This window comes from Lipotes vexillifer, unplaced genomic scaffold, assembly GCF_000442215.2.
Source record: "Lipotes vexillifer unplaced genomic scaffold, Lipotes_vexillifer_v1.1 scaffold196, whole genome shotgun sequence".
Classification (NCBI taxonomy): domain Eukaryota; kingdom Metazoa; phylum Chordata; class Mammalia; order Artiodactyla; family Lipotidae; genus Lipotes; species Lipotes vexillifer.
This window is the reverse complement of record NW_006775077.1, coordinates 245127-255356: the sequence shown is the minus strand read 5'-3', so window position 1 is coordinate 255356 and position 10230 is coordinate 245127.

The window sequence follows — 10230 nt, the reverse complement described above, 5'->3', positions numbered from 1 at the left end:
GACGCTCTAGCTGGGATGCACGGAGAGGATGGATGCACAGAATAGCATTTCAAAGCCCCAGAGGTGCTGTGAGGGAAACAAACAGGGACTGAACACAGAGCCAGGTGGGAGAGCGTCCTCTCTGTGACTTCTTGTCAGAAGGCCGGGCTTGCGGCCAGAGGTGGCGAGGGGCAGGGAAGCTCCGAGCTCAGGCTGGCAGTGGAGGAGGGGGACCTGGTCCTGTGGCTGGGCAGCCGTGCCTGGAGGATTGGACGGAGAGCCCGTGCCCCAGAGGATGGAGGGAGAGCCCGGGCCGTGGGCAAGGGTGATGGGCAAGGAGACGGGCTGGCAGAAGGACACAAGGACAGGAGCACGTCCAGCCCTCAGGGTCCCTCACAGAGCAAAGTGCAGAGCTGGGGACTGCTGGGGTGGGGTGGGCCTCTCGCAGAAGCTGAGCTGAAGGATGAGAAGAACCCGTGAGGATTCAGCGCAGGGATGCGCCCAGAGCTCTGAGCACAAATAAACGCCTGACGTGGGCCTGGAGTTCCCGGCAGCTTTCGGGGTCTGCGCTGAGGCCTCCCCGCCGTGCTCCTCACTCTTGCACCTGCCGGGGGGCACTGAACGTGTTGCGGCCTTCAGAGCTGTCTTTGTTTTTTAAAATAATAACACTCTTTGCATTAAAGGTGCAATCAACATAGAACACTTGGAGCGCATAAAAATAAACACTGAAATCACTTATGCTATAGATAAAATATTTTCATGTTGTACTTTTGAAAACATTGTGTTGACATGTCAGAACAAAAGAATGCTGAATATGTATGTATATCGGAATATCTATTGATATATAGATAAGTAAATTATACATAGATTATCTTTAAATAAAGGGAATTAGAGGGATTTTTATGCATTAGACTTCTACAAACTCCTCCCCAGTACTTTTGAACAACGACTTATGACTGGAATTTCAAAGTCGTCATTTTAATGGAGTTAATTAAAATAATATCTAAAGTATAATATATTCTGTTGCTTACACTGGTCTTTACTATTAAGTACTTTAAGTCCACATTTTACTGATATGTGCAAGCTTTTCTTTAGATCCATGAAGCAAATAACTGTATTTACATATAAAACAGGCTGATAAAATGAAGGGCCTATTTGTAGGCTCAGTGTGATGCCACTATCACATTTGCCCATTTTTAAATTAAACTCTTTCTACTGAGATGGTCATAGATCCACATGCAATTGTAAAAAGTAACATTGAGATATTTCATATGCTATTTATCCATTTTCCCTGAAGAGTAACATCCTGCAACACTATAGAAGAGTATCGTGTCCAGGAAATAACTGGTGTTGATACCAGACACTGGTTATATTCAGACTTCCCCAGTTTTACGTGCACCTGTGCATGTATGTATGTCGTGTGTGTTTAGCTTATGTGCAGGCGCATTCACCCAGGCACAGAACATTCCACACCCGTGGGTCCTTCATGTGGCCTGTGTATAACCTAGCCCAGTCTCCGGCCTCCCCCCACCCCCAAGCCCTCTGTCACCTCTGGACCCCACTAGGCTGTCCTCCTCTCTATACCTTTGTCAAAGATGGTGCTCAAGGAATTGGAAAGATGCAGGCTTTTGGATCTGACTTCTGTCGTGCAGCGAAATTCCCTGGAGACCCACCTGTGTGGTTTTGTGCACCAATGGTCCCTCTGTATTGCTGGGTGAGCTTTGAACATGGAGGTGCACCACAGTTACTTTAATCACCCAGTTACTGAAGGACATCTAGGTTGTTCTGACCTCGGGGCTAATATCACAAAGTTGCTATGAACTATTTTGTTCAGAGTACTGGATAAACGTAAGTTTTCCTTTCTCTGGGAAAAATGGTAAAAACGCTGGGTCGTGGGTTTCCCTGGTGGCACAGTGGTTGAGAGTCCGCCTGCCGATGCAGGGTACGCGGGTTGGTGCCCCGGGCCGGGAGGATCCCACATGGCGCGGAGCGGCTGGGCCCGTGAGCCATGGCCGCTGAGCCTGCGCATCCGGAGCCTGTGCTCCGCAACGGGAGAGGCCACAGCAGTGAGAGGCCCGCGTACCGCAAAACAAACAAACAAACAAAAAACGCTGGGTCGTGTGGTAATTGCATGTTTAGCTTCTAAAGAAATTGCCTGTTTGTTGCCTTCTTACCTGCAATGTATGTGTGTGACGAACATTTATTTTCTCCTGTACCAGCATATCCTCAACAAAATTTGGTGCGGGCAATCCTTTTCATTTTAGTCATTCTGATAGGTGCGTGGTGATACCTCCTGTAGCTTTAATTTGCGTTTCCCTAATGGATATTGACATTGAGTGTCTTTCATGTGCTCACTGACATATGTGTGTCCTCTTTGGTGAAATGGCTGTTCATGCCTTGAGTCCATTTTTTGATTGGACTGTTTGTTTCTCATTGTTGAGCTCCAAGAGTTTTATGTGTGTGTGTGTGTGTGTGTGTGTGTGTGTGTGTGTGTGTGTGTGTGTGTAGACACATAGATAGATAGATAGATAGATGAGAAAACAGTTCTTTTTCAGATATGAAAATATTCTTACATTCTTGCAAATATCTTCTGCCTGGCTATTGTTTATCTTTTCATCCTCCTAACAAGGAGTTTAATAGAGCAAAGCTTTGAATTTTGATGAGTCTAGTTTATCAAATTTTCTTTGTATGAATTATGCTTTTGGTGCCGAGTCAAATAATTAGTCCCAGATCCTGATAATTTTCCTCATTGTCTTTTCTAGCAGTTTTATATTTTTGTGTTTTACATTTAAGCCCATGACCCATTTTGCGTTTATCTTTATACAAGGTATGAGGTGTAGGTTCAGGTGAATACTTCTTTGTTCGTCTTTGTTTTTGGTTTCATGGGTTTGTTGTTGTTTTTCTGCTTTGTGTTTTTGATCATGAATGCCCATTCCAGCCCCATTTATTGACAAAGCTGTACTTCCGGAAGTGATTTACTTTGCACCTTTGTCAAAACTCAGTGCAACATATTTTGTGGCTCCATTCTGGGTTCTCATTTCTGTTCCATTGAATGATGAATCAGTCGCTGGGCAAATATCATACTGTGTTCATTACTGATGATGTATTGCAAGCCTCAGTATCAGGTAGAATGATCCCTCAAACTCTGTTCTTACTTTTCAATATTGTCTTAGCTATTGTGCAACTGTGCTTTTCCATAGAAATTTTAGAATAAGTCTGTTTATTCTGGATCCTGTACTTGTCTTATACCTAAGCATTTCATTTTCTTTAGATCAACTGTATATGGTAATTACTATTAACTTTAGTTTCCACACATTTGTTGTTAGCCTATGGAAATGGGATTGATTTTTGTGTGTTGATCTTGTCTCCTGCCACATTGCTGAAATCACTTATTACTTCCAGGAGATTTTTGGAGGTTCCCTGGGATTTTTTTATGTGTATACACATTTAGGATCATAACGTCTTTCTGTTGAACTAATCTTTGTATCCATGTGTAATATTCCTCCATGTTTCATTTTCTTTGCTCTAAATCTTACATTATTAATATAGCCATGTCTTGTGTGTATGTGTCTGTGTGTGTGAGTGTGCCTGTTTGCATGGTATATCTGCTTCCACCATTTTACTTTCGTATCAGCTTTGTCGTTGAATTTTATGTGAGTTTCTTTGGAGAGCATATTCCACCCCCCACCCTTTTTTTAAAATCTGATTTTTAACTTACTCTGACCATCACTGCCTTTTAATTTTGAATGGTATTATTTACACTGTTTACATTTACAGTGATTTTTTTTTTTTTTTTGCCGGCACACAGGCCTCTCACTGCCACGGCCTCTCCCGTTGCGGAGCACAGGTTCTGGACGCGCAGGCTCAGCGGCCACGGCTCACGGGCCCAGCCGCTCCGCGGCACAGGGGATCCCCCCGGACCGGGGCACGAACCCATATCCCCTGCATCAGCAGGCGGACTCTCAACCACTGTGCCACCAGGGAAGCCCCTACAGTGATTATTGATTTCTTAAGCCTTAAATCTGCCACCTTCTTTCTGTTTCTGCCCCTGTTTCTTGTTCCTCTGTTTCCCTTTTGATCTCCTGTGTGTGGCTTTTACATTATTAAGGATACCAGTTGTAGTTATTCGTGGTGTCTTCAGTTGCATCGCTTTGCTCCGTTCCCCTAGTGGCGGCCGTGGGTATCGCAGCACGCCTGCTGTATCACCGCCAGGGAAGGGGCTCACCTTGCCCAGGTAGGCTGCCTCACTCTTCCTGCTCCTTGCGTAGTGCGCTGAGAGCCAGAAGGTGCCGTGATGCTGTGGCGATCATCACGTACGATTTAGAAATTCACGAGTTGAAAGGCCATTGATTCACTCATATTCTTGTTTCCTCTTCTTCCCTCCTTCCCAGTGCTCCCAGGCTTTTTCATTTGTCATTTCCTCTGTTTCTAGAACTTGTTTAAGCATGGGTCTGCAAGCAACAAATTCCCTTTGTTTCCTCTTCTGAAGGTGTCTTTACTTCCCCTCAATTCCTGAAGGATCTTCCTGCCAGATGCTGTCCCTTCCTTTCAGCCTGTGGAAGACGGTCCCAGTTCCTCTGGCCTCCGTGGTGTCGGAGGAGAGATCTGCTCTTCTCTAGATACTGTTGCCCTTCTCTGGTTGCTCTCAGAGTTTTGTTCTTTGTTAATTTTAAGAAGCTGAATTACGACGCATCTTAATTTGGGTAGACTCTTAGTTTTGAGTTTATCCTCTTTGGGGTTCATTCAGTTTGTTGAATCTAGAGGTTTATTATATCTTTTGCCAGATTGGGGATTTCTTCATCATTATTTCTTCAAATTCTCTGTTAGCTTCACTCTGTCCTCTCCTTTGTGGACACCTGGGGTGAATGTTGTCTCTTTCCTTGTTGTAGCACAGGTCCCTCGGGCTCTGTTCAATTTGTTTTTTTAATTCCATTTTTTCTCTGTTGTTCAGATTGGGTAAATCCTATCAATCTGCCCTCAAGTTCACTGAGTCTGTCTTCTGTCATCTCCACTCTACTACCGAGCCCTTCCGGTGAATTTTTTACTTTCGGTGACTGTGTTTTTTAGCTTTGTAATTTCCATTCCCTTATTTTTCAAAAACTTACATTTCATCGCTGACATGTTTCCATCTGTTTCAAGATGATTTGTAATTGGCTGTTGAATTATTTTTGCAGCGGCTCCTTTAAAATCCTTGCCAGGTATTCTGACATCGGATCGTCTCGTCTCAGTGTCGGGGACAGCTGCGCGCTTCTCATCCACATTGTGATTTTCCTGGTTCTTCGTGTGGTGAGTGCTTTTCAGTGGTATCCTGAACACTCGGAGATTCTGAGTCGCACTTAGGTCTTCCATCTCGGCAGCCAGCTGCAGGCCTAAATTTGGGGTTCCAATGATAATTGAATTTTCAGAGCCTTTGCCGTGTTATTTTGTCCAGTCCTACTGGGGTTTTGCTAAAATCTGCTGGTTACATGTAGTGGTGGGGTGCAGATGGAGCTTCCTGGGGTGACCTAGTTCCTCACCTAAGTGGGGAGGGATTCTTCAGCCTGTGGAGGAAGGGGCTTCCCAGGCTGAGTGTCTGTGTCAGGTTCCCCTTGCTGGAGCCCTTGCACACCTTGCGGCTCTGAGGGAGGGAGGGAGTCTTGCAGGAACTGAGAGGCTTCCTGGGCCCAGTTCTTGTCGTGCTGCTGTGGGTGCCCCTCACACCCATCCAGATGGGCCTCAGTGGGGGACATACCTGTCCAGGTGTGGCTAGGAAGGGGAGGGAGTCTCAGGCACGGCGGGGAAGAGAAGCCCCTGATGGCAGCAGGGTCTCCCTCACCAGTGCCCTGGGCTCACCGAGTGCTGTGGACAGAACCCGCATTCGGTCTGGGCAGGAAGGACACTACCTGGGCTGCCTTCTCTTGCGAGAGCCCAACACACATTTTGATTTAATACTTTAAAAAGTCTTTTTGTCTTGACTCCTGGGAAACAAGTAGCTCCAGAAGTTAATGTTATTTGGCCTCAAGCTCTTCTCTTGCTTTGCTACAACCACCTAACCATGCTTTCTTCATGAACAGTCACCAAATTAACCTGCACCCCGGTCCAAGCCCACCTGCTCTGACAGCAACAGGGTCTCCACACCTGGCCGCCTATTCCTTTACCTACGGTATTTTATCAAATGATGGAATTCCGTGGCCTTGTTCCAACTGAATGGCTTAGCCTTCCACGCCCCAGGTGAAGGGTAACCCCGCGTTTTCAAAGCTCTCCGCGGTGTCTTAAGGGACTCGGCCAGGCCGTCCTGCGGTCGGCTTCTAAGCAGCCACCGCGCCCACTTCCCAATTCAGCCTGCCCTGCTTGGGGCAGCTCACAGCCAGTGCTCACAAAGTAATTTCTAGGGTCAGCGTGTTCCAGAGTCCCCAAGTTCATGTTACCCGGGAGCAGATTAGATAATTAATTTCTTTTAAGTCAAAACAAATGCCCAGGTCTTAGGAAGCAGGGGAACAACTGCCCACCCCCTAACAGAGAGCAGCACAGCCATGGAGGCTGGAGGACGCGGGGCTGAGTGCCCGTCAATGTTTCTGGAGTCCTGAGCCTGGAGTCCCGGGGTGCGTATGGGAAATACGCATAGCTGGGCCACAGACGTTGTGTAAATGGATCTGGGGCGAGAGAGGGAGTTCTGGGCTGTGGATATGAGTTCACGAGTCATCAGGATATAAGTGATCATTGAGCTTTACCCAGGGATCGAGAGAGAAGCTACTAATGATATGATGAAATGGACACGTGGACGAGGAACAGAAGGTCGTGACAGAGGAGAAGCCAGTGATAATAAGAGGAGTCCCAGGGGGACGAAAGGGAAGCCCACCCCAGCATCAGTGGGGGTCGGGGGTGAGCCTGTCACAGAGACGATTGTGTCACAGAGAGGCCTTACCTCTTGGGGGCTCTGCAGCGAGCACAGCATAGCAGGGTCCCCGGGGCTGTCACACCCTCCCCGTCCCCGCGAGTGTGAGGCACGTGCCGTCCTTGCCCCACCGATGGAGGTGGGGAGTGTGGTCTGAGGGGCTGAGAGGTCGGATCCGGGGAGCTGTCCATCCTCACCAGCCTGGTGGTCGGCAAAGGGCTTGGCCTGAGAGCCGCTGAGCAAGCGTGGTCCTCTGACCCTGGCTTCACACGCGTACATGTGTAGAACGACGGCTCCCGACGCCATCTCTGCCCACTGTGGGCTGGAAGCCCTGGTGTGAAGGGAGCTCTGTGCCGGCCCCTCCTGCCCCCCGCCCCCGGTGGGTCCTTTCCTTCCAGCTGCCCATTGTTCTGAGCTGCATCCACGGGCATTCTGAGCGCCGTATATTTTATGTTCCTCCTCTTTAAATAAAACGTCTTCCCTGGAAAACAATACCTCCCATGGGATTTTCCTTTTGCCAAAGCCGAGTGGGATGATGACTTAATCCCTCCACCCCCAGCCCGGGGAAGGCAGCCCTATCCCGCTGGCTGAGCCGCGGACGCCCCCCATCCTAGAACTGCACCCCCCGGCCTCCTGGTGCTGCACTGGGGGGAATTAAGACAAATTAAAAGGTGCCGAGCTCTTGGAACCTTGGGGAGCACACCGGATAATGGGTGGGCAGCAGGCTGGCGCTGGTCAGCCCTGAAAGCCAGCTGTGAAATTTTCAAGAATTTTGTGAGCCAGTGGTCATACCATTGGTAGCCTGAAATCGGCCTCAGTAGGAAACTGGCAAACACTGCACACTGGGTTTTTGCTTTTATTTTTAAAGAGCCAGTTGTTAAACGCTTACCATCGGGCCGTCTTTCCTGGTCTTTTGTTTCATCTGAATGTGGAGTCTTTCACTTAATGTCATTTCTTTGGTCCCACTGTTTTAGTTATCAAGATTATTTGGGATTTTGACTTAGATAATCAAGAACTCCAGCGGACCTCACTACCACCACCCAGCTTTTTTCATTCTCAAACTGGATACATCCATTTGCTGTACGTATAAAATCTTCAATTCACGACAAAAGGCGTAACGGGAGAGATGGAAAACAGAGTCTTGGACAAAGCCGAGAAGCAGCAGAGGGAGAAACACTGCAGGATGAACGGGAGGCCCTCAGGCTCACTCGAGTCCAGAAGACCTGGGAAGGGTGTGGCTGGGCCGCGGGCTCCGCAGAAATGCTGGGAAGATGGCTCAGGACCACGAGGAAGCCGCCCCAAGGAGAAACACAGGAGCAGCTTGGTGGGGACATGGGGCCGTGTCCCCGGAGCCATCAGGGGACACCTGCTCCTGGACCTTGGCCGTTGCCACTGATCCTGCTGCAGGATCAGCCTCTCTTCTTGCTTCCCTGAGTCACCCTGTGTCCTCGAGCTCCTGGCTGGGAACCAACCCCTAGAGGCCAGGATGACCGAAAGTGCATTACCTGGTCCCTTGTCCCCCATCGTGGTAGGCAGGCCGCTCCTCCCTCAGTGACTCCACGGCAGGGAGCTCCTTACACTAGGGAGGAAGACGCTGGTCAAAAGTTCAGCCATGGCTGTAGCTCACATGCTGTGTGGCCCCAGGTCCCCTGTGCTCTGCTCTTCAGACACCGACCCATAAAACCTGGCACTCCTCGTGTAACCCAAAAGGTACTCGGCGTCCTTGAAGCGGGATGGCGCGCGTTGTTTGTGAGTAGCTTTAAGCTTTCACACAACACCTGACGATGCTATGATTTGATCTCAATATCCTACAGCGGTGAGGTCCCTCATCCAATATAAAGAAAAGAGAAGAGAAGTACGTTGAAACTGCAAAACACCCCACCAGGAAGGGACTTTTCCCTCCAAAGAGGGTCTTCCCACTTCCCCCGGGGGCCGGCCCAAGAAGGGGTGGCTGCTTGGGCTTCCGGAAACCATCTCCTCCAAGTCACGCTCAGGCCAGTAGACCCATTAGCACGTGGAGTCCGGCTACCTTGCTCCCTGGGACTCAGAGGTTCTGTGTCCCAGACCCGAAAGGGAGAAAGTCCAGGCTGGTTCAGGGCTTTCCTGCAGGACGCCGACAGCAGCAAGAAGCGGGCGCCGCAGCCTGGGGACTCCTTACACACGCAGGAGGAGGCTGCAGGGGGAGCTCCCCACGGCCGTAACCCTGAATCCTGGGTTGCTGAACTCGGGAGGCAGGGTCAGAGCTCCTAGACACCGAGAGTCCAGGAAGTTCAGGGCAGGAACAAGTCCCACGGGGAATCCGCAAAGGCAGGAAGTCATCGCCGGCCTGACCAAAGCAGCTCCAGGGGAACCTTGAGGCGGGTCCGCACCGCGCGATCTGGCCGGAGCGTGGAAAGCGAGGGGACAGAGCCCAGGAAGAGGCCGGCAGAGCCCGCGGGCTCGTCACCTGTGGTCCCCGCTCCAGCGTGGTGGGCGGGGCTTCTCAGGAAGGAGGATTCTCACGCTGAAGTTTGATAACCGCCAGCGTGGACCACAGGTTCAAGGAGGTTCATCCCAGTGAGGAAGAGAGGGGATGGGCAGTAGCCAGAGAGGGGCTGAAAGGCCACCTTCTGTTCTGAATGCTGTGCAAAGCAGAGAGGGAGCCTGCAGGGCAGACGCAGGGGTGGACGAATCCACTGAAGCCACAGAAGGAGGCAGCTGTCAGAACCAGGTACCAAGAAGGGGAGGGCGAGAGGGGACATCACTGGAGCCGGAGACGCGTGGCCTGGGGGGAGGGCGTGGCAGTTCTTGCGTGAGCTCTTTTCGGAGACGGAGTAGAAATCTTTATTTTACATTGTTAGGTTAGATTAGCTGCCCTGCCATTAGCCTCAAATAATGAGTACCTTCAGTTTTAAAAAACATCAAAAACTCTTATGCAATTGCCTTCAGTTACCCAGATTCCAAATATCCTCAGTGATGCATATAACCTAGAATCCAAAATGCCTATTTTCCAGAGAATCGACTATCTTACCACTTCCATATATTCTGCTGCTGTACTGGAGTGAGGGATGCAGGCGAACCAGAAACATGCTCCCACCCCGAGAACCCAAGAATCCTTGTTTACGGTTGTTTCCATCTCTGGTGAGATGTTTTGAAGAGTTGCACACGTTATTATATTTTTATCAAAACTATTGAACATTTTATGACATTTAATCATAGTTTCTGAAGATCAGACAGAAGATCATGGGTGGTGTAAATTTAAAACCGAAAACAGTACATTTATTTGGGTATAAGCAGGCATAGCGGAGTTCTTTAGAGGCTTACAGTTTTTATCTGGAGGTGGATGCATGTCTTAAACATATTTTTACTAATGAAACGGTGGCGTAATTAAAGAAAAG